The sequence below is a fragment of the Ursus arctos genome, unplaced genomic scaffold, assembly GCF_023065955.2.
Source record: "Ursus arctos isolate Adak ecotype North America unplaced genomic scaffold, UrsArc2.0 scaffold_16, whole genome shotgun sequence".
Taxonomy (NCBI): domain Eukaryota; kingdom Metazoa; phylum Chordata; class Mammalia; order Carnivora; family Ursidae; genus Ursus; species Ursus arctos.
The window spans coordinates 50,248,178-50,271,405 of NW_026622830.1; the positions used below are offsets into that span (position 1 = coordinate 50,248,178).

The 23,228-nt window shown below is 42.2% G+C and overlaps 1 protein-coding gene across 1 annotated transcript in view; it reads right to left on the minus strand.

The window, feature by feature from the left end:
* The window catches only part of LOC125281422 (dual oxidase 1-like), a 233,379-nt gene that overhangs the window by 176,197 nt on the left and 33,954 nt on the right, over nucleotides 1-23,228 (minus strand). Inside the window, 2 exon segments of the mRNA XM_057313037.1 lie at nucleotides 10,407-10,551; nucleotides 12,088-12,237. The gene's annotated coding sequence lies outside the window, so the exon portion shown is untranslated.

The following is a 23,228-nucleotide window of genomic DNA, read 5'->3' on the forward strand; positions in this document are numbered from 1 at the left end:
AACAGATTATTAGTAAGCAGGTTGAATCAGTAATTGAAAACCTCCAAAAAACAAAACTCCAGGACTAGATGGTTTCACAGGTGAATTCTACAAAATATTCAAAAAGGAATTAATACTCAAATTCTTCCAAAAAATAAAGGAGGAGGGAATTCTTCCAAACTCATTTTATAAAACTGGAATTCTTCTGATACCTGATCCAGACAAGGATTCTGCAAGAAAAACATTACAGGTCAATATTCCTAATATACACTTACAAAAATCCTCAACAAAATATTAGCAAACCAAATTCAGTAATACACTAAAAGGATCATATACACATATCTAGAAAAGTGTTGTTACAGCTGATGTCAGAGAAATTATCTGTGTTCTCTTCTAAAATTTTTATGGTTTCAGGACTCATATTTAGGTCCTTAAGCTTTTTAATTTTTGTCTATGGTGGAAAAAAAGTGGTCCAGTTTCATTCTTCTGCACGTTGCTGTCCAGTTTCCCCAAGATCATCTGCTGAAGCGGCTTTATTTTCCCCACTGTATACTTTTGTGGCCTTTGTTGAAGATTAATTGACCATATAGTTGTGGAATTATTTCTGAGCTTCCTATTCTGTCCTATCGCTCTGTGTGTCTATTTTTGTGCCAGTACCATACTGTTTTGATTACTACATGTTTGTACCGTAAATTAAAGTTTGGAATTGTGATACTTCCAGCCATGTTCCAGGATATTTAGGATTTTTTGCGATTCCATACAGATTCTAGGTCTGTTCTGGTTCGGTGGAAAATGCTGTTGGTGTTTGATAGGGATTGCCTTAAATCTGTGGATTAGATAGTATGGACATTTTAAGAATATTAATTCTTCCAATCGACAAACATCGAATGTCTTTACTTTCTGTGTGTGTGTCATGACTTTAAATCAGTGTATTTATAGTTTTCAGAGTCCCGGTCTTAAAGCCTCTTTCATTAAATTTATTCCCAAGTGTGTGTGTGTGTGTGTGTGTGTGTGTGTGTGTGTGTGTGTGTGTTTAATCGTTGGTGCAGTTGTAAATGGGATTTCTTTCTCAATTTCTCTTTCTGCTATTTCATTCGTAGTGCATAGAGATGGAACAGATCTGTGTATTAACTTTGCATCTTGTAATTTTACTGAACTTATGAGTTCTAGTGACTTTTTTTTTTTAGTAGGGTCCTTAGAGTTTTCTAGATATAGTATCGTGCTATCGTGCTATACACGAATAGTGACAGTTTTACTTCTCCCTTACCAATTTAGATGCCTTTTCTTTCTTTTCCTGGTCTGACTGCTGAGGTCAGGACTTGCAGTACTATATTAAACAAAAGTGCTGGGAGTGCACATCCTTGTCTTCTTTCTGATCTTAGAAGCAAAACTTTTGGTTTTTCACCATTGAGTATGACGTTAGCTGTGTGTTTTAGATATATGGTTACTGTTATTATTTTGGGGTACGTTCCCTCTAATCTTACTTTGTTGAGTATTTTTGTCATCACTGGGTGTTGTACCTTGACAGATTAGATTTTAAACTAAAGACGGTAGGTAGAGATACAGAAGGACACTATATTATTCTTAAAGGATGTATCCAACAAGTGGATATGACAATTATAAATATCTATGCTCCCAACAGGGAAGCAGCTAGATACACAAGCCAACTCTTAACCAGAATAAAGAGACATATAGATAATAATACGTTAATAGTAGGGAAGATATAGATAATAATACGTTAATAGTAGGGAACCTCAACACTCCTCTCTCAGCAATAGACAGATCACCTAAGCAGAAAATCAACAAAGAACCAAGAACTTTGAACGGACCAGATGGACCAGATGGACCTCATAGATATATACAGAACACTACACCCCAGAACAACAGAATACTCATTCTTTTCGAATGCACAGGGAACGTTCTCCAGAATAGATCACATACTGGGTCACAAAACAGGTCTCAACCGATACCAAAAGACTGAGATTATTCCCTGCATATTCTCACACCGCAATGCTTTGAGAATGGAACTCAATCACAAGGAAAAATTTGGAAGAAACTCAAACACTTGGAAACTAAGAAGCATCCTGCTCAGGAATGATTGGGTAAACCAGGAAATTAAAAATCAATTTAAGCAATTTATGGAGACCAATGACAATGAAAACATATCGGTCCAAAACCTATGGGACACTGCAAAGGTGGTCCTAAGGGGGAAATACACAGCCATCCAAGCCTCACTCAAAAGAATAGAAAAATCTAAAATGCAGTTTTTATATTCACACCTCAAGAAGCTGGAACTGGAACAGGTCTAACCCACGCACAAGAAGGCAGGTGATCAAGATTAGAGCAGAGATCAATGAATTAGAAACCAGGAGCACAGCAGAGCAGATCAACAGAACTAGAAGCTGGTTCTTTGAATCAACAAGATCGACAAGCCGCTGGCCAGACTTATTCAAAAGAATAGAGAAAGGACCCAAATTAATAAAATTATGAATGAAAAGGGAGAGATCACAACCTACACCAATGAAATAGGAAGGATCATTAGAAACTTTTTATCAACAGCTTTATGCCAATAAATTAAACAACCTGGGAGAAATGGATGCCTTCCTGGAAACCTATAAACGACCAAGACTGAAACAGGAAGAAACTGGTTACTTAAACAGACCGATTAATTATGAAGAGATTGAGGCAGTGATCAAAAACCTCCCCAAAAACATGAGTCCAGGGCCTGACGGATCCCCAGGGAATTCTACCAAACATTCAAATAAGAAATAATACCTATTCTCCTGAAGCTGTTTCAAAATATAGAAATAGAAGGAAAACTACCAAAGTCATTCTATGAGGCCAGAATTACCTTGATCCCCCAACCAGGCAAAGACCCCATCAAAAAGGAGAATTACAGACCGATATCCCTGATGAATTTGGACGCCAAAATTCTCAACAAGATCCTACCTAGCTAATAGGAGGCAACAGTTCATTAAAAGGATTATCCATCAAGACCAAGTGGGATTCATCCCTGGGATGCAAGCGTGGTTCAACATTCGCAAATCGATCAGTGTGATAGATCATATCAGCAAGAAAAGAGTCAAGAACCATATGAGCCTCTCAATTGATGCAGAAAAAGCATTTGACAAAATACAACATCCTTTCCTGATTAAAACCCTTCGGACTGTAGGAATAGAGGGTACATTCCTCAATTTCATATTCTATGAAAAGCCTACAGTGAATATCATTCTCAATGGGGAAAAGCTGGAAGCCTTTCCCTTAGGTCAGGAACACGACAAGGATGCCCACTCTCACTATTATTCTTCAACTTAGTACTAAAAGTCCTTGCAGCAGCAATCAGACAACAAAAAGGGATAAAAGGTCTCCAAATCGGCAAAGAAGATGTCAAACTGTCTCTCTTCGCAGATGACATGATACTCTATATGGAAAACCCAAAAGACTCCACCCCCAAACTACTAGAACTTATAGAGAAATTCAGTAATGTGGCGGGATACAAAATCAATGCTCAGAAATCAGTTGCATTTCTATACAAGAACAATGAGACTGAAGAAAGAGAAATTAGGGAATCCATTCCATTTACAATAGCATGAAAAATCATACATTATCTCGGAATTAACTGAACCAGAGATGTAAAGGATCTATATTCTAGAAACTACAAATCGCTCTTGAAAGACATTGAAGAAGACACAAAAAGATGGAAAAATATTCCATGCTCATGGAACGGAAGAATTAACATCGTTAAAATATCTATGCTACCTAGAGCAATCTACACATTCCATGCTATCCCAATCAAAATACCAATGACATTTTTCAAAGAACTGGAACAAACAGCCCTTAAATTTGTATGGAACCAGAAAAGGCCCCGAATCGCCAAGGAATTCTTGAAAAGGAAAACAAAGCTGGGGGCATCACGTTGCCTGATTTCAAGCTGTACTACAAAGCTGTGATCACAAAGACAGCATGGTATTGGCACAAAAAAAGACACATAGACCAATGGAACTGAATAGAGAACCCAGAAATGGACCCTCGGCTCTTTGGGCAAATAATCTTTGACAAAGCAGGAAAAAACATCCAGTGGAAAAAAAGACAGTCTCTTCAATAAATGGTGCTGGGAAAAATTGGACAGCTACATGCAGAAGAATGAACCTTGACCACTCTCTCACACCATACACAAAGATAAACTCCAAATGGATAAAAGACCTCGATGTGAGACAGGAATCCATCAAAATCCTAGAGGAGAGCACAGGCAGCAACCTCTACGACATCGGCCACAGCAACTTTTTTCATGACACATCTCCAAAGGCAAGAGAAACAAAAGATAAAATGAACTTGTGGGACTTCATCAACATCAAAACCTTCTGCACAGCCAAGGAAACAGTCAAAAAAACTAAGAGGCAGCCCACGGAACGGGAGAAGATATTTGCAAATGACACTACAGATAAAAGACTAGTATCCAAAATCTACAAAGAACTTCTCAAACTCAATACACGAGAAAAAAATAAACAAATCCTAAAATGGGCAGAAGATATGAACACTTTTCCAATGAAGACATACAAATGGCTAACAGACACATGAAAAAATGTTCAAAATCATTAGCCATCACGGAAATTCCAATCAAAACCACACTGAGATACCACCTTGTGCCAGTTAGAATGGCAAAAACGGACAAGGAAAGAAACACCAAAGGTTGAAGAGGATGTAGAGAAAGGGGTTCCCTCCTACATTGTTGGTGGGAATGCAATTGGTATAGCCACTCTGGAAAACAGTGTGAAGGTCCCTTAAAAAGTTAAAAATTGAGCAACCCTATGATCCAGCCATTGCACTACTGGGTATTTACCCCAAAGATATAGACATAGTGAAGAGAAGGGCCATATGCACCCCAATGTTCATAGCAGCATTGTCCACAATAGCTAAATTGTGGAAGGAGCCGAGATGCCCTTCAACAGATGACTGGATTAAGAAGTTGTGGTCCATATATACAATGGAATATTACTCAGCTATCAGAAAGAATGAATTCTCAACGTTTGCTGCAACATGGACGGCACTGGAGGAGATAATGCTAAGTGAAATAAGTCAAGCAGAGAAAGACAATTATCATATGATTTCTCTCATCTATGGAACATAAGAACTAGGAAGATCGGTAGGGGAAGAAAGGGATAAAGAAAGGGGGGGTAATCAGAAGGGGGAATGAAGCATGAGAGACTATGGACTCTGAGAAACAAATGAGGGCTTCAGAGGGGAGGGGGTTGGGGGAATGGGATAGACTGGTGATGGGTAGTAAGGAGGGCACGTATTGCATGGTGCACTGGGTGTTATACGCAACTAATGAATCATCAAACTTTACGTCAGAAACCAGGGATGTACTGTATGGTGACTAACATAATATAATAGAAAAGAAAAAAAAAAGAAAAAAAGAAAATTCTTTATTAAAAAATAAATAAATAAATAAATGAAAGGGGGAAAAAGGAAAAAAACGTAAGCACACAAAATCAGGGAACAGGACAGGGATAACAGCCCCAGATACAGAGGAAAAAGCTGGATAAAACAGATGATTTTCTATGAATGTATAAATCACCAAAACTAAACCAGAAAATGATAGCAAATCTAAAAAAGCACTAAGCTTTTTTTTTTTTTTTAAAGATTTTATTTATTAATTTGACATAGAGAGACAGCCAGCAAGAGAGGGAACACAAGCAGGGGGAGTGGGAGAGGAAGAAGCAGGCTCCTAGCGGAGAAGCCTGATGTGGGGCTTGATCCCAGAACGCTGGGATCACGCCCTGAGCCGAAGGCAGAGGTTTAAGAACTGAGCCACCCAGGCGCCCCAAAAGCACCAAGCTTAGGTAGTTTTACTGGGGAATTCCACCAAATTTAAGGAAACAGATCATTTCAAGAGTATTTAAACTGGCTAAAGCAGAGAAAGCTTTTAATAAAGCTAAGGAAAGCACTAAAACAACTTGATAAAGATTACATTAAAAACAAAATTACAAACTGGTTTCACAAATCACAATGTAAAATGACTCAGTAAAATATTACTAGAATCTGGCTACACACTAACAGAGTTTTCACTGATGATTCAATAATATGACCATGATTCAATAACACAAAATCTGTTACTATTATTCATATGAACAGGTCAAGGAAGAACATCTGTATAATTTCACAGATGCTAAAACAGTATTTAATAAAATTCAACAACCATTTTTGATTAAAAAAACAAAGAGCAACAACACAGCCCTTAGTAAAATAACTACTGTGGCAGAAACACTAAAAGCATTCTCAGTGAAGTAAGGAACAAGACAACGTACCCACTATCATTCTGACTTAGTATTTGATCTTGTCCTGGAAATACAAAGCAACCAAAAAAGAGAAACAAGAGACATAAAAAGTAAAAAACATGGAATGAAATTCTTATTATTTGTAACTGATATGATATTATACCTGAAAATCCAAGAGAACCAACTGCAAAAACTACTAGAAACAATATGATGACATAAGTTCCTGCTTGAAAAATCAGTAAGTACAGGGGCACCTGGGTGGCTCAGTCGGCTAAGCATCTGCCTTGGGCTTAGGTCATGATCCCAGGATCCTAGGATCAAGCCCCACATCGCATGGGGCTCCCTGCTCGGCAGGAAGCCTGCTTCTTCCTCCCCCTCTGCCTACCACTCCCTCTACTTGTGCTCCTCTCTCTCTAATAAATAAATAAAATAAAAATTAGTAAAGTACAATAATAAAAATATGGAATATAAGAAAGGGTCCTATTTTCAACAACAAAAAAGATCAACTAGGAATAAATTTAAGAAATGTACAGGATTTTTACACAAACCTTTTAAAGACATTTCTGAGACAACTGGAGAAATGTGTATGTAGATTGGATATTACATTAAATTAGTACTAGGCAATAAATTGTTAATTTTGATAAATATAAAAAAGTTTTGATAAATATAGCAATGAGGTTATATATATTTCAAAAGTCTCTATTTGTTCCAGTTCCCAAGTTATACTCTGAAGTAGTTACGAATAAAATCATTTGTTTTAAAACATTCTAGTCCCCCACCCTACAAAGAAATGGAGGGAAGAGGGACAAATGATTCAAGATTGGCAACACATGGCAAACTGTTTAAAAAGACGTGATGGATACATCCAGGTTCATTATATTCTCTTCCCTACTTTTGTGTATTTGAAAATGTGCACAATAGGACCCAAACAAAGGCACGTACTGAGAGACTCAAAGGTACACAATAGGCTTATAAAAACACACAAAAATTGCCACCTAACAATTAGAAATGCAAATTAAAGCTACAAATCAGATGTCATTTTCATCAATCAAATAGAGAAAAGATCCAAATATTTGGTGATATTCAGTATTTGGGGGAAAGGAAGTAACTGACCTGCCGGGGAAAAAGTATCCATCAGTACTTTGGAGGACTCCTTGGCCTCACCTTTCAAAATTATAAACACACACTCCGTGGCCCAGCAATTTCACTTCTTAGGAATTTATGCTAGAGATACTAATTCAATAAGTATTTTCCGCCACCTACTATGGCCATACACTAGAGACAGAAAAGTGGAGGAAACAAGGCCCCTGCTCTCATAGGGTTCCATTATTGTAGGGGAGGAGAGAACCAATAAAGCCAATTAAGTACACGGACAATTGCAAGGTCAAGAGAGATACGTGTGATGAAAAAAGCAAACAGAATAAGGGTGTTGGGAGTGGCAAGAAGTCTATTTTGGATGGGCCTCTCTGAGGACGTGACAGTTGGGCAGAGACCTGGGTGAAGAAGAAAACAAAGGAGAAGAATGACCAGGAGAACATTCCAAGAAATAGGGAAGGAAACCACGGAGTAACACATACATTTGGCTTTCCTGCCCTCTGCTTTTCTTTTTATTCCCTAACAGTCTTTCGTTCCTCCAAAGGATATGAGCACCTCTTGAATGTCTTTCTTTGTCCTGATACAAAAATGAAAATAAACGTATCTTTGAAATACAATACATCTTTCGGGCCAGCACTGTTTCCCCAAACACTATTGTGCCTAATAATTTCATTTCTTCAAAGGAAGAATTCCCAAACTTATCTAGGTGTAATGCCAAACCTGTTTACAAAAGTACATTCAAGCTAGAATTAGTTTCACAAAAGATATTGACCAGTTACTAGATAATTTTATAGAAAAAAAAAATACTGTCAGTCCCTGCCCTTCTGGCAAGAATGCGAACCACTGACTTAGAGAAGACTATAGTTTAATTTCATAACCTTTTAAGCAAAGAGGTTGAAATGTTGAAGTGCCTATTTGGATAAATATTTATTTATTTGGATAAATATTATTTATCCAAATATTTTCAATTTCAATTTCATGATCTTTTAGGCAATGATATTGATATTTTTAGAGGCTATTTTAATAAATATTTGACACTGAAGTGGCCAGTGTCAATTAAGGGCGTTCCAGTTGACCCCAAAAGAAACGACTCTGCAACAACACCTGAGAACATTACATACTAACCTGTTCAAAACCGTGAAACACCCAGACTTCAAACTTGCCATGAATGATACGTTCTGTGAACAGCCAGATTAATTACAAAGCTAGCATATGGAGAGATCTGTCCCTGTGAAATACACTATCTTAATTCTGAAATCAGCTTTACCTGGATGCATTCATCTCCTATTCAGACAACGCAAAAAAAACTAAGACTTCCAGATTCTACAGCGATTCCTAAGGAGACAACTCAGTGTAATCCAATTTCAAGCACCATTAGCCATCTGCACAAGCAACGACAGGTTTCCCTCCAACAGCTGACGATGCGGTGTACCCCTGGCCACATCACACCACTGAACCTTCCCCCAAAGGTCCAGCAGAGAATGCCACTTCTGACAACTAGTTACCCGAGAAAAAATTACCAAAGTGAGAAACCGGGAAAAGGTAAGCTTCCGCACAGGCCAGCCCAGCAAGAGGGGCGCTCAGTTTTGAGTTCTATGCAGATCTGAGGCCAAGAATCCCAATGCTCTCTGGCTCTGGAGCCTGCCCTTCCACGTCCCACCTCTTACGTGAGAGGCGTCCAGGAGCCTCACAAGGGACGCCCCCCACGCCCTCCTCTACTCTACAACGTGGGGTCGTGATTGCCCCCTGCTCCCAGCCCCTGGGAAAGACGCTGGTCCAGCCGGTCGAGGACGGGGTACCACTGGCTCACCTGGGGAGGGTAAGGGCACGGGGCTGGGCTCCGCGGAGGGCCAGAAAAGGGCACCAGGGGAGGGAAGGGGACAGTCGGGGGCCCTCCGGCAAGCAGCTATCTGGGGAAAGGATGCCCGCGGGCCTCACTGGTGGGCCAGGCGAGGGAAAGAGGACACGTGAGAATGCAGGGTAGACGTGGGGCGCTCCTGCAGGCAAGAAACGTACGGAGGGGCGGGGGGCTTAAGAGCTGCCTGCGGGCCAGGTAGGGGGCCCCGCCCCTTCGCCCTGCCTCCCCTGCCCAGCGCCCGCTTCATGCCCGCGTCCGCGGCGCAGCGCGGCTCTGCCGGCCCCTTGCCCGCCAGCCGCAGGTTCTGCTTCAGGCGGCAGTCGGCGTCCAGCGCCGCGGCGGCCGAGCCCGACGAGGACGAGCCCGAGGCGGTGCAGCGCTCATGCTCCAAGGCGACGGGCTCCGTCCGCTTCCTCATCCCGCGGCCGACAGGGCCAGCCGCCGACGGCGTCCGCTGACCTCGCCCGCCCGCCCGCGCTGCAGTCGCCGCGACTCGCAGGAGCAGCTGCCGCCCGGAGCCCGCAGCCCCTCACATCCCAGCCCCAGGCCGCGGCGCCCGACTCTACCGACCCGCGCCTGGGATCAGGTCGGCCGCGCCTGCCAATCAGCGCCGGGCTCCCACCGGCCCCGCCCCCTCCATGCTTCCGCGGGAGCGCGCCCAGCGTCCCCGGCGCCGACCTGCCCCCATTTTGGAGAAGGGCGGGAGAAGCCTTGCGGGGAGTCACAGTCGCTTTCGGGCGAGCGACCGGTGGTGCCCTTGAGAGGTCTGAGCTCGGTCGCCGCGGGTGAGAGGGCCGCCTTTGCCTGGGTGCTCAGCGCCAGGAACCAACGCAGCCGGTCCTGCCCCAAATCAGTGGCCCGAACGTGGGAGGACCCCGGCCGGAAAGCACCCAGCGAGCCCGAGCCGCAGAGGAAAGCGGGCTCCCACCTCTCCCGCCCCAGATTGTGATTTTTCCCTAATGCTGGGAAGCCAGTATGAATGAACCCCTCGGAAAGGTTTCTGTAATGGCTTATGAAAACAAAGAGCAAACGGTAACAAATCACCATTCTCATGATTCATAACTATTTTCCACAAGATTTTAATTTAAAAAATACGCTCTCAGGTACTTTTTTTTTTTTTAACACAAGCATATAGATAATTTAATTTTAAAATATTGGGCTGAATTTATGAAAACTGAACTCATTAAACAACTTACTTCTTAAAATCTGTATATGACTTTAGAGTTGTGTAAAGCAGTTAGTAGTCGCTGGTGGAGGTGCGCCTGGCTGGTGGAGCACAGGACTCTTGATCTGGCTTTGTAGGTGCCAGTCCTAGGTCGGGTGTGCAGATCACTGAAGAATCTTTAAAAAAAATAAAAAAGGAAAAAATCTGTTTCAAAGATAAATTTACACTTGTGGAACCCAAGATAAGAACTAATTCAATTCATCTTACAAAGAAAAGAGCTGTTTCACAAATTTAGTGTTACAGCTTTGGCATTCTTTAATATTTCTTGGAAAGGATCTACAACCGAGAGATTGGCTTACTTATCACAAAGTGAACTTTCAACATTCAAAATTTCAACATTTCTGTAAGTTGAAAACTATTGGCAATTGATAAATTTAAGATCAATTAGAAATGCCTTTAGAAATTTCATAGCTCCTTCTATTAGCTTTGTAATGATAGTTCTAAATTGCAAAAGAATTTCATTGACAGTGTTATAAAAAATATCACAACTGGCATTCATATTTGTGTGGATAGCTTCAAATACAATTTTAAAATTTAAATGGTGAATTCTTTAAACTGTTATGCACATACTGGAGATTAGGAATCCAGAAACCGAAGTTAAAAAAAAAAAAAAACTGACCCTATCACTCACAAAATCCTCTTTAATTGAAAAAAAAAAAAAAAAAAAAGCAAGGAAGGGAGGGCTGTTGAGAAGAGAGAAATGTGAGGGTTATTGAGTCTGGCTGGCATTGGGCCTTACCCGTACAGTCCTCAACTCTTGGTCCTGTAGGGGCCAAGGGCCAGGCTGCTCCAAGGTGGGCCACTTTGGCTTGAAGATTATTTTGACCTAAAGGCAATCAAGACCCTATGGACTTCCTCCCTATGAAAGAAACTTTTTGCCCCTTCCTTGACTAATAGAAGAATCTAAATTGGGGTCTTTCCCCAATTTAATAATGGTTATTACCAGAAATAAGTCTTATCCAAGTGACCCATCTATATGGCAAGGCAAGCATCTAATTACCAAACATTCGCTCTTCTTGCCCTGTGACTTGCATTCTTTCCCTTCAAAGTCCCAGACCCCCACCTGATTCTCTTTAGTTCAGGATGGATACATACACACACACCTTATTTTGCCTATCTTTGGAATTTCCATGTCAGTGTGGATTCCCTGTATGTAGGAAACTAAATTTGATTTTCTCCTGTTAATCTGTCTCATATCAATTTGATTCTTAGTACAGCTTGATGGACCTAGAAGGGGACAGGAAATTCTTGCTCCTGATATTCCACATTGACTTTCTGTATGGTCTTTAAATACCATGCTACACTGGTGACACCCACATTTGTATCTCTAGTCCATACCCTTTCCTTGAACCCCAGGCTCCTCTATCTAATGGTCTACTCATCCACTCTAATATCCTGTAGGCACCTAAAGTTCCTATGTTCAAAACTGAGCTCCCAACTCTTTTCCCTCCCCCAACTCCACGTGTAACCTTCCTCACCTCAGGAAGGGCAACCTTGTATTTACATTTCCGTAGGTCAAAACCCTGGGATCATCCTTGAATCCTCTCTTCTTATGTCTGTATTAGCACTCCTTTCAAAATCTATCCAGGACACAACCACTTCTCACCACCGCCTCCATCCACACCCTGGCCCAAGCTGCCATCTTCTCTCACCTGGATTATTTTAATAGCATAAGTGGTCTCCTGCCTCCACCATTGTCAACTTTTGTCTACTTAAGTCAGCCGTCGGAAAGTTCTTTTTAAAGACGTAGCTCCAATCCTGTCACTTGTTTGCTCAAAATACCTGTATGGTTTCCCATCTCACTGAAAATAAAACAGAAAACTTGTGAGAGGGCCTACAAGGGTCCTACCTGACATGGCCTCCAGCCCTCACTCTGATATCAGCCACCAGGGTCTCCCTCCCTTACTCTGCTCCAGTGTCACTGCCTCCTTGCTGATGCGGGGACCCCAAGGAGAGGTGTGGGTGGCACGTGTGTGAGCCACCCATTCCCCTCCTTGGGGCCTTTTACTTACATTCCTGCTGCCCGTAATTCTCTACCCAACCTATGGCCCCGTTTCCACATGCCTTACTCGCTCCACACTGCAGGTCTGTGCCTTCTCTGAACACCAACAAAACCCTCAGGTCCTCTCATCATCACTCTATTGACCTGCCTTGGCTTATTCTCCTTAGCACTTTTCACTAATATATTTATCATCAGTATATCTGTATCCCACGCTGGAACGTAGACTTGAGAACAAGTACTTTGTTCACTACTTTATTTTCAGTGTCTAGAACAATATGCAGCATAGAGTAAGCACTTCATGAATATTTGCTTAAAGAGTAATCAATCACCACAGCCCCTTAGAAGTGTGTACTGTTGGCCCCATTGTACAGGTAAGGAAAAGAAGCTCAGGCCGAGATTCTGAAATTAAAAAGGTATATGAGGAAGGTTGTGGATACTGGTGATTTTTGGAATACAGTTCTGTAGCACAGTCCACTATAGATCTGTGTATTTAATAAAACTTAGCTAAATTATCCCTGACTGTAGAGCTGAAAAGGAAATGTCACTCAATTCAGATTACACAGCTATTGTATCTTTATTTGCAAAAGAGGAACATAGTTTCTGGGGTTAGCTAGAATGCAGTCATATTTTCTTTTTAGAAATGTTGCTTTTTAAAAGGTAACCAAGTAAAACAAACTGTTTCTATAGCAGTAATTTCCACCTTTGATTCTATATGGTTATGAAAATTTCCATAATCATATAGGTAAATTATGGCTGTGTGAATTCGTGTGAATCTGGGTATTTTCCCCCCTTTGTAGACTTCACCATTAGAGCTATTTTCCAAATGTTTTAAAATGACTCTTCTAAAATCAAAGGAGCTTCTGTGGGGTTGAAAGCTTACATACAAAGTCTGCCACTTTAGAAGCTGAGTAACCTTGGATAAGTTGTCTGTTCAGTGGTTGGGGTGCCTGACTGGCTTAGTGGTCAGAACCTGCAACTCTTGATCTTAGGGTCCTGAGTTCAAGCCCCATTTTGGGCATGGAGCCTACTTGTGACCTCGGGGCAGTTACTCAGACTCTCTGTGCTGTCCGTTTCTTCTGCAGAAATGGGAAAGAGTATAATAATAGTACTCAACTCTTCCTGTCGCGAGGGCCCTAGGAGTGGTATATATATATATGTCAGCTTCTCTGGACAATGCCTGACATACAAGTAGCAGCGACGTCAGTCTTCGCTATTAATTTTCTGTCTACCACTGCCGCTGCTATTGAAGTGGGAGACCAGCGAGGTTCTTGTCTCACCTAGTCGAAGACTGAATCTCTCAGACAAAGGAGAGTAAACCGATAGAGGTTCAGTAAGTGATGAAACAGAAGAAGCTCTCGGGAGGGGGAGGGGTCCTGACAGGTTTACCCTTGTGGGCTTTTAGGGTTGGTCTTTTATAGAAAGCTAACCAGGGAACTTAAATCTTTTTTACTTCTCTATTGATACACCCTTGAGTAAGGACTAGTGATAACATCGTCAGTGGCTTGCTTCCTTTTTAGCGTCCTGTAATTCTTTGTTAGTCACACGTAGCTGTCATAATAAGACCCCAGCTCCCACACCTGGGACAGGATGGTCTGGTTTGTTCCCTTAGCTCTGGTTTCCTTATATCTCTGAATTTTTGAGATTTGTATGAGCTTGATCCCGTAGCCCCCTACCTCTCTCTCCCTACCTAGCCCTGCCTGTCCCTTACTCACTACTACTTATTACCATTATTCTTATTTTTCTCTTACTACCTCAAAAGGGTGCTAAGCACGTGGCCTATGTTACCCGTTGTTCTTATAAGAACACTTTGAGATTTAAACCATTTCTTCCAGCCATGTATCCAGAGGCTTGGGGAGATTAAGTATCTTGGCCATAGCCAGTGGGAAGTGAAACTAGGATTTAAACCATGGCAGTCTGGTTTCAAACTTGCACTTTAAATTCCATCCTTGACTACTTTCCCTAACACAGGGCAGCCATTGCGTGGATACCGGGCATGTTCTGCTGGGCACGAAATGTGAGTATTAGAATGCAGTGTGAGGACACTAGAGAGGTGTACACAGGAGCATAAGGAGAAATGCTGGTAGGAGCTGGGGTAGAGGAGGGGGCGTTGGGGCCACGCCTGGAAGGATGAGGTCCCCACTCTGAGAAGGAAGATAGGCAATGCAGCTGAAGGATACAGCCGTGCAGAGACTCATGGTCACATAGGAAGGGGGGACTGATGTGTGTGCAGAGGCTACAAAGGTGGGTTCTAGGCCTAGGAGAGTTGTGTATTCATGTATAAGGCATTTGGAAGTTGGTAAAGGATTTTAGACAGGGAAGTGACAGGACAGTTTTTTACGTTTTGAGGGTGGTGATGGCAGCACTACATGGAATAGATTGGAGATAAGAAAGAACAGTGGCAGGGGTGCTTATGATCGCTCTTTGACAGACCTACTGTGAGAGCTGCGTATGGTCCAAACTGTGTCTGGTCGCTGGGCCCAGAAATCAGTGTCTGGGTTTCAGAGATGAGGCAAACAGGACTTGTAACTGTTAGAACAGGGGTGGAGATGGGATGGGTAATGAATGAAGGAGGAATCACAGAGGATCTTGAGGGGATTCTCTCTCAGATACAGCATCAGAGATCAGGAGGAAGAGTGTTTGGGGAAAGGTGAGTTTTGTTTTGAACATTAGAGAGTGCCTGGTCGAACAGTTAGGTCATTTTGCAAATGAGACTGAGACAAAAGAAATTATAGATCAAGTTCAGGGACTTGTCTGAACTTACAGCATATTGGAGCAAAGCCTCACCTTGAACACAGATTTCCTAGATTTCCTGTCTGTTCTTCTTTCAGAACAGTTACTTCATTTAAAAAGTTAGGAGACAGTGGTGGGACGGGCAGCAGAGATGCCAGAATGCCAAGGCACGCAGGCTCTAAAATACGACCCCATGCTGCACTCAGACAACCAGGCACTTTGGAGGTTATGTAACACATGAGGAGACAAGCCCAAAGAGACACAGACTCGTCCAGCAGGAGCTGGCCGCCCCGGCCTTACGACTGGCTCTTCAGACCTTCAGTCCATGCAGCTCTCTGTTTCACTCAAATCTTAAGTTACCACTTTTGGGGGGTTCAGAGGCAAACTTAAAAGTTATAAAATCACTCCTTTTTCTAGGTTTTAGTTTGGCAGAGCACCTTTTGCAGCTTTTTGCCGCACAGGCACCTTCCACTAACAAACCCGTCTGCTCAGGTGACTCAGCGGCCTGGAAGACTCGGCCTGAGGAGGTTGGCCAGTCTCTGACACAGCCAAGCGGGGACAGGCCAATCTATCTGATTGATGTGAGGGCTGATAGGCCCATGACCCACAGGACCTTTCAAGAATCACTGTTCCCAGGAAGATGATAGTCACTGGGTCTAGAGGAGGGACTCTGCCTTGTTCATTCCACGCCCTCAAGGTTAGGTGCTGTATTCAGCAAACTGAAATAATTGTCCACTTTCTATATGCAGAACTGCTAATAGTTTAAGTGAGGTTTTAGAAAAATTATCTTGGGCTCCCAGCCTGAGGTGGGAACACAAAACAGTACAATTTTTACTATAGATAAATCTAAATCTGAAAGCATGTGTGTATTTTCTTTTTTTAATTTTTTTAAAAGATTTTATTCATTTGATAGAGAACACGAGCAGAGGGTAGGGGCAGAGGGAGAGGGAGAGAGAGAAGCAGACTCCCACTGAATTGGGAGCCCAACATGGGGCTTGATCCCAGGACCCTAATATCATGACCTGAGCCAAAGGCAGACACTTAACCAACTGAGACACCCAGGGGCCCCAGCATATGTGTGTGTGTGTGTGTGTTTATTTTTAGGATTTTATTCATTTGAGAAAGAAAACACAAGTAGGGAGGAGGGGCAGAGGGTGAGGGAGAAACAGACTCCCCACTGAGCAGGGAGCCCAGTGTGGGACTCAATCCTGGGACTCCGGGATTGACCTGAGCTGAAGGCAGACACTTCACCGCCTGAGCCACCCAGGTGCCCCCATGTGTGTATTTTTATAAAAATTATTTCACACATGTCTTTTGTATACCTGCAGATCTATGAATCATACAGGAGTTTCAGCTATTCCTTAAAATAGTATTTGCTGATAATAGGAATATTTAACTGAATTCTAATAAATCAGACTTTTCCATGATCTCTGTTTAACTACTTGATGAAAGGGAAGATAGAAGACATGCTTACGTTTTTCATTGGGAATTACGTATTTTCTTATGTTTGAAGAGGGTTAAGTTCTTGATTTTGTAGTTATACCAATAGCGCCAAAATGTTTTTGCTACATGTATGTTGGCCCTAAAAGTAGTTGGGTCACTTATCTTTGGATTGCTGACAGACCTACTGTGTAATATCTATGAACTTCAGAATTTTAATATTTTTATCCTTCGAAAGGAAATTTTTTTAAAAATTTGCCCCAAGGTGGATAGTAGAGAAACACCTTTGGTCCTTCTGTTGTTGCAAACCAAAGTGTTCATTTTTTGTAGTGACTTTTTTTAAGATTTTATTTATTTATTTGAGAGAGAGAGCATACACAGAAGCAGGGGAGGGGCAGGGGGAGAGGGAGAAACTGACACCCCGCTGAGCAAGAAGCCCGATGGGGGACTTGATCCCAGGACTAGGTATCACTACTACCCTTGTAGTAATTTTTTAAGATCTGTTTTCGTTAAAGTTATTTACATACTTTTGTCATGCTTTATTGCTTCTAAAGGAGTGGTGGGTTTTTTTGGTTAATTTTATTGAGATATAATTTATATACAACAAAATACAAATTTAGCAGATTTTTTTAGTTTTTTATGAATTTATACATCCTTATAACTAGCGCCGCAGTCAAGGATTCTGTCACCCCAAGGGTTCCCTTTTCCCCTTTTGTAGCTACCTACTCTCTGTAGCCGTAGGCAATCCCTGATGTACTCTCCGCGACTACAGATTATAGTTGTCTTTTTTTGCGGGGAGGTGTCTGGATTCAGGGTGCCAGGAGTTGCATACTTTTTCTGGGAAGGGCCAGTAGGGATCGTACAGTATGTACTCCTTTGTATCGGACTTCTTTTGCTGAGTACAGTGTATTTGAGAATATCCTTCATCAGTATGTTGATTGCTTACGTTGTCAGTAATTCATTCCTTTTATTGCTTGTTTCCTCTATTTTTTATTGTGGTAAAATATAACATAAAAGCTGCCAGTCTAGCCAATTTTAAGTGTGCACTTCAGTGCCCTCAATTACATTCACATCATTGTGCGGCCATCACTCCTCTGTCCAAAACTTTTTCATCAACTGAAACAGAAACTCTGTAACCATTAAGCAATAGCTCCCCATTTCCCTCTTCCCCCCACCCCTGGTAACATCTAATCTACTTTCTGTCTTCACGAATTTGCCTATTTTAGATATTTCGGGTAAGTGGAATCACACAATAGTTATCCTTTTGTGTCTGGCTTATTTCACTTAGAATAATGTTTCCAAAGGTCATCCATGTTGACGCATGCAGGACTACATTCCTTTTTATGCCCCAATAATATTCCATTGAACGGATATGCCATATTTGGTTTATTAGTTCATCAGTTGATGGATGTTTGGGTGTTTTTACTTCGGGGTTGCCATAAAGAATGCTGCTCTGAACATTTATACACAGTTTTTGAATGAACATATGTTTTCAAGTCTTTTGAGTATACCTACAAGTGGGATTGCTGGATAATATGGTAATTCTATGTTAAACGTTTTGAGGAACCATGAGACTGTTTCTCATAGGGCTGCACCATTTTATATTCCTCCCTACAATGTATGAGGGTTCCACTTTCTCCTCATCCTCACCAACACTTGTTCTAGGCATTCCCACAGGTACTGCTTTTTGATAAGATATATGAATCAAAGATAAACATAGAGTAGATGAGACATTGCTACAGACTTGGTGGAATTAATGGACGTGTATCAATATCATTTTGTATGTTCTAGGAGGATGGACTCAGGCAAGTTTTGGAGGAGATGAAAGCTTTATATGAACAAAACCAGTCTGATGTGTAAGTTTTGATGAGATTGATTTTTTTTTTAAGATTTTTTATTTATTTGAGAGAGAGAGAGCGCGAGCAGGGGCAAAGAGCAAAGGGAGAGGGAGAAGTAGGCTCCCTGCTGAGCAGGGAATCTGACATGGGGCTCAATCCCAGGACCTCAAGATCATGACCTGAACCAGACACCCAGCCAACTGAGCCACCCAGGCACCCTAATGAGATTGGTATTTTAAAGCAACTTAAGAAATAGGATACTGAAATCAGATAATGTTCCATCAGTTTTTAGATATGATTTTTTTTAATTCTCTGTGCGCCTGATCATACTGTAGCTATACAGGACTGAGGGGGTTTGTGTTGATCGCCCTAAATCTATGGGGATTCAAATAGTGCATGGTCCACAGCAGATGCTCAGTAAATATTTATTTGAATGATACGACTTGCAAGATATTAGAGTGAATCTAAAAGAGATGAGACAGGAGCAAATAAAAATCCTAACAAAGTGAAACCTATAGTTTCCCCTGCTCATTTTCACTACTAGCTACCTTAGCGCAGTAAAGGGATAACAGGAGATGTGTACACTTAACAGGAGCAGCAGTGATTTCCAGCAGCTTGAGTGGAGCTCCCCGAGAATCCGTGCTACAGAAGGCCACGGTGCGGTGTGTGAGAGGGCTCTAGGTTTAGAGAACATCGAGAGCTGAGCGTGGTGGTGGCACAGTGGACAATTTGGCTGTGTGACAAACTTCATAGGTTCTCTTGATTTGGCGAAGAGTAAGACACAAAGGAGTATCAACTCCGGGATCAGAAGTGAGATATTCAGCTCTCAACCTAGAGAGACATCCGTCTGTGACCTGATGTTTCATTTTTGGCTTTGTTAGGTACAGTGTTTTTATCAGTTACTTGGGCATAGAAATCAGTAACATGCTGGTAAGATCTGTGGAGCACATGAATAATGGGAGCATTTTCCAACTGCGATGTTTAAGGAGAGATACAGCAAAATCTTCACCGATGGAGTGAGGAACGGAACCATAGCAGGTTTACAGTATGCGTAAGGCAGATATAAAGTCCTGAACTCAAGTTCCCAAGCAGTTTGTTCATTCATTAATTCATGTAACAAATATGTACTAAATGATTACGTGCTAATAAGTGGCTCTGGTATTTCAGCTGTAAACAACACAGTAAAGACGTCTGCCCCCATAGCCCTCACAATCTAATGCAGAAGACAGATAATAAATACAGATACACCAAATTGGAATACATGCCATGAAGGAAAACAACAGAGTTCTGCGAGAGAGAATAATTAATTAAAGATAGACTTGGATTGAGGAATCAGGGAAGTTCTCTCCAAGGAAGAAACATTTCAGCTGAGATCTAAAGGAGAAGCCTGCTTCAGTGAGGCAGACAGCGTCCTAGGTGGAGGGGGCAGCATATGCAAAGGCCCTGAGCTTTGAAGGAGGGTGGGGTGCTCAGGACAGTGATAGTTAAAGAAGGGCAGTATGGCCGAAGCTTAGCAAACAGGCAAAGGGTGACACCAGGTGTGAATTTCAAGCACGTGAGGCTGCTGGTGGCATGGTTGTGTTTTAAAAGATCACCCTAGTTGCTGCGTGGACAGTAGACAAGGGGATCAAGAGGAGAGGGAGGCATGCTGGCCATGCAGGTGACAGCAGAGGTGACCTGGACTAAGTAGAAAGTGAACAGGTTAAAGACATATTTACTTAGGAGGTGGCCTAACAGGCCTTAGTCCAGGAAGAGAATGATTTTCCTGTTATTTGCTATATTTGTACCATTTGCTAATTTGTGATCCCAAATTCTGTGCCCTACCCTCCTAGTTTCTTTCTTGGTGGGGGGAAGTCACTATTACCAGTTTCTGTTAAAAATTTTTGTCAGAAGAAGTCTATTCCTCTTTAATTACTCATGTAAAAGTAAATTTTTTTAGGAAGTCCTTATGTACTTAATGAAATACTCTGGTGTTGGCTTGGGCATATTTTATTTGTACTGTTTCTTTATAATCCAGAGCACATTGTAAACAATGTGGAGAACGAATGTGGACACACAATGCCATAAGCAAGCAGTTTCCCTGGCACTGAGGATGTGGGTGCACTGACACACAGCAAGATGGCACAGCGAAGTTACTGGGTGATCGATGACTCCCTTATCTTTCCTGGGTCCCCCTTGGTCCATCAGAGATACTCAAAAAGAGCTACCTGAACAAAGAGGGTTCTAGTCAAGGTTGAGGAGCACTCATACAGACTGAGGTGCTCTCATGAAACCAAAAGTCCAGGGAATAGCCACCTTCCTCCTCAGCCATTCTGTATCTTTCTTGTGGATGAGGCATGGATGGGCTAGAGCTTCAAGTACTCACCATCAACACCATTAGATACCTTTCAGGTAACCTGATACAAAGGGAAACTAAGAGCACGACATCGGTAACATATTCAGTTTTATTTATAAATATGACGACTGCTCACTGGTCTAGAAGCCCTCTTCACGTGATTCCCTCCTACAGCTCTTAAGATTCGTTGAAATTCTCTTATGTATTCATTTCCTTCTTCACTGACTGACACGCCACTAGACCGGAGGCTGCATAAGGCCAGGAATCTCATCCAATTTGTTCACTGCTCTGTTCCTAGCCCCAGGAACAGAGCTTGGTACCCAAAAAGTACTCAAGGCGTATTTGTTAAATGAATACACAAACAATAAATATTAAATATTTTCTATCTCTAAGTCAATAGCTGGAAGAACTGATTTATCTGATTGTTTATCTGATTGTTTAAAAGCAAGACTCATCAGATGAATATTTAAAAGTAAGCCTAGCCCTTGAAGAAGGAGGCCACAGATACTGGAATTTAACATCCTGCAAAAGGGAACACAAGAAAGTAAGAAAGGGCAGATTTTTAACAAGGCTAACTTCAAGAAGCATAGAGACAAGGAGGAAGTCTTCATTCAGAAAAAACGATGAACAACGACAAAAACAACTATGACCAGAAACATCCCTTAGACAGACATTCTTTACTCATTCATTTGAACATTACTGAGCCAGTACCCATTCCAACGTGCCTTGAGCCAAGTGCTAGGAAATTCAAAGACAGTAAGACACAGGGCCTTTGAGGGTACAGAGGTAAACAAGTAATGCAAAAGGTACCATGACCAAAGCTTATGCATGGCATCAAAGCAGGGAGTAGACAAAGAAACTTGGGGAGGTTGGGAACATTAATAATGCTATACATTTATACTTCAAAAGACACTTTCAGGAATTTCTTTTTTTTTTTTTTTTGGCCCTCACCCATAACCCTGTGAGGTACATGGCGCAGGTGCAATGAAGATAAAGAAACCACGGGTTCTAGATCTCCCGTGACCTGCCCAAGGTAACACAGTCAGTCAGAGATGTGGGCAGAACTCCTATCTGGCCTCCCAACTCAAATCTGAACCACACAAAGGCCTCAGAGACAAGGGCGAATAAATCAAAACCAGAAAAAACTAAGCATCACCCTGGGAATGCAAAAGAGTGGGAAGCTAAGTAGTCAGGTGAGAAATGATGGGAGTGAGTGGCACTGAACGTCAAACTGCCAATTTCCCCGGGAAGGAGCTCACTGCAGTTCCCTCAAATAGCACTCGTGGTGAGCAGTAGAGACGGGGGACAGGTGCTGAACAACAGAGCTCAGGCCTCAAACTGCCTCTGGGGTGGTGACTTTCAGCATTGGGCACAGACACACCAGCACACTGCCTTACTATCATCACGAACCCCAGAGAAGTACATTCAAACTAACCACACAGAAACAACCAGCAGATACCTTTACAGAGCTGGGGTCATTCCTGAATTTTTTTTTTTTTTTTTTAATTTACTTGAGAGAGAGAAAGAACACAAGCTGGGGGAGAGGAGGAGGGAGAGAGAGTACCAGGCTCCCCACTGAGCAGGGAGCCTGATGCAGGGCTGGATCCCAGGACCCTGAGATCATGACCTGAATCCAAGGCAGACGCTTAGTAGAGTTAGTCACCCAGGCTCCCCCACTCCTGAATTTTTAAAGAAATCTTTAATTTCTCATTCTCCTTTACCACCAAGCAAGAGCCAATAAACCGTTCCTATTATTTTTACATTTTATCCAGAAAATAATCTATAAACCACACCAAAAGCTACCCTCTCCCTCTCCTTTGTCCAGCTAAAACCTCTTGTTGACCATTATTTCTCCCTATTTAGCTGAAAGGCAATAGCAAAGGTTGAGGGCAAAAACGTCCAGAGCAGACTGCCTGGCTAAAGTCTAGAAGCTATAGGGCCTTGGACAAGTTTTTTTTAAGCACTCTCTGCCTCAATTTCAATCTCAGAAATAGGGCCACCAATGGTTCCTACAGCGTAGGACTCCCGTGGGGATAAAATCAGCTTGTCAAGAGTGCTTTCGGCATTATATACACGTTAGTTGTTTTGTAATTCCCTAGCTCCTGACAAAGGCCATCTCACTAGGTGGGAGTAACCAGCTTCACCTACCTGTGAAGCCATAAAACTCAATGACTCATGAAACTCATACACTTAATGAGACTGGACTTTTTAAATGGCACTTGATCCCAATACAGCAATAAGCACTGCGTGCCCCTGGGGAGATGGTGTACTCAGCCCTGAGAAGGGGACAGGGTGACAACCTCCTTAGTGTTGTCAGAAAACTCCTCTTGCACAATCCAGAAACAAGACCATGCGTCAGAGGTGACGGCCTGCTCCAGCCTGCAAATGCAATGATCTAAGCCTGATGCTGTCCCTACCTCTTCCCCTCTTTCATACACGTGGTTCTGC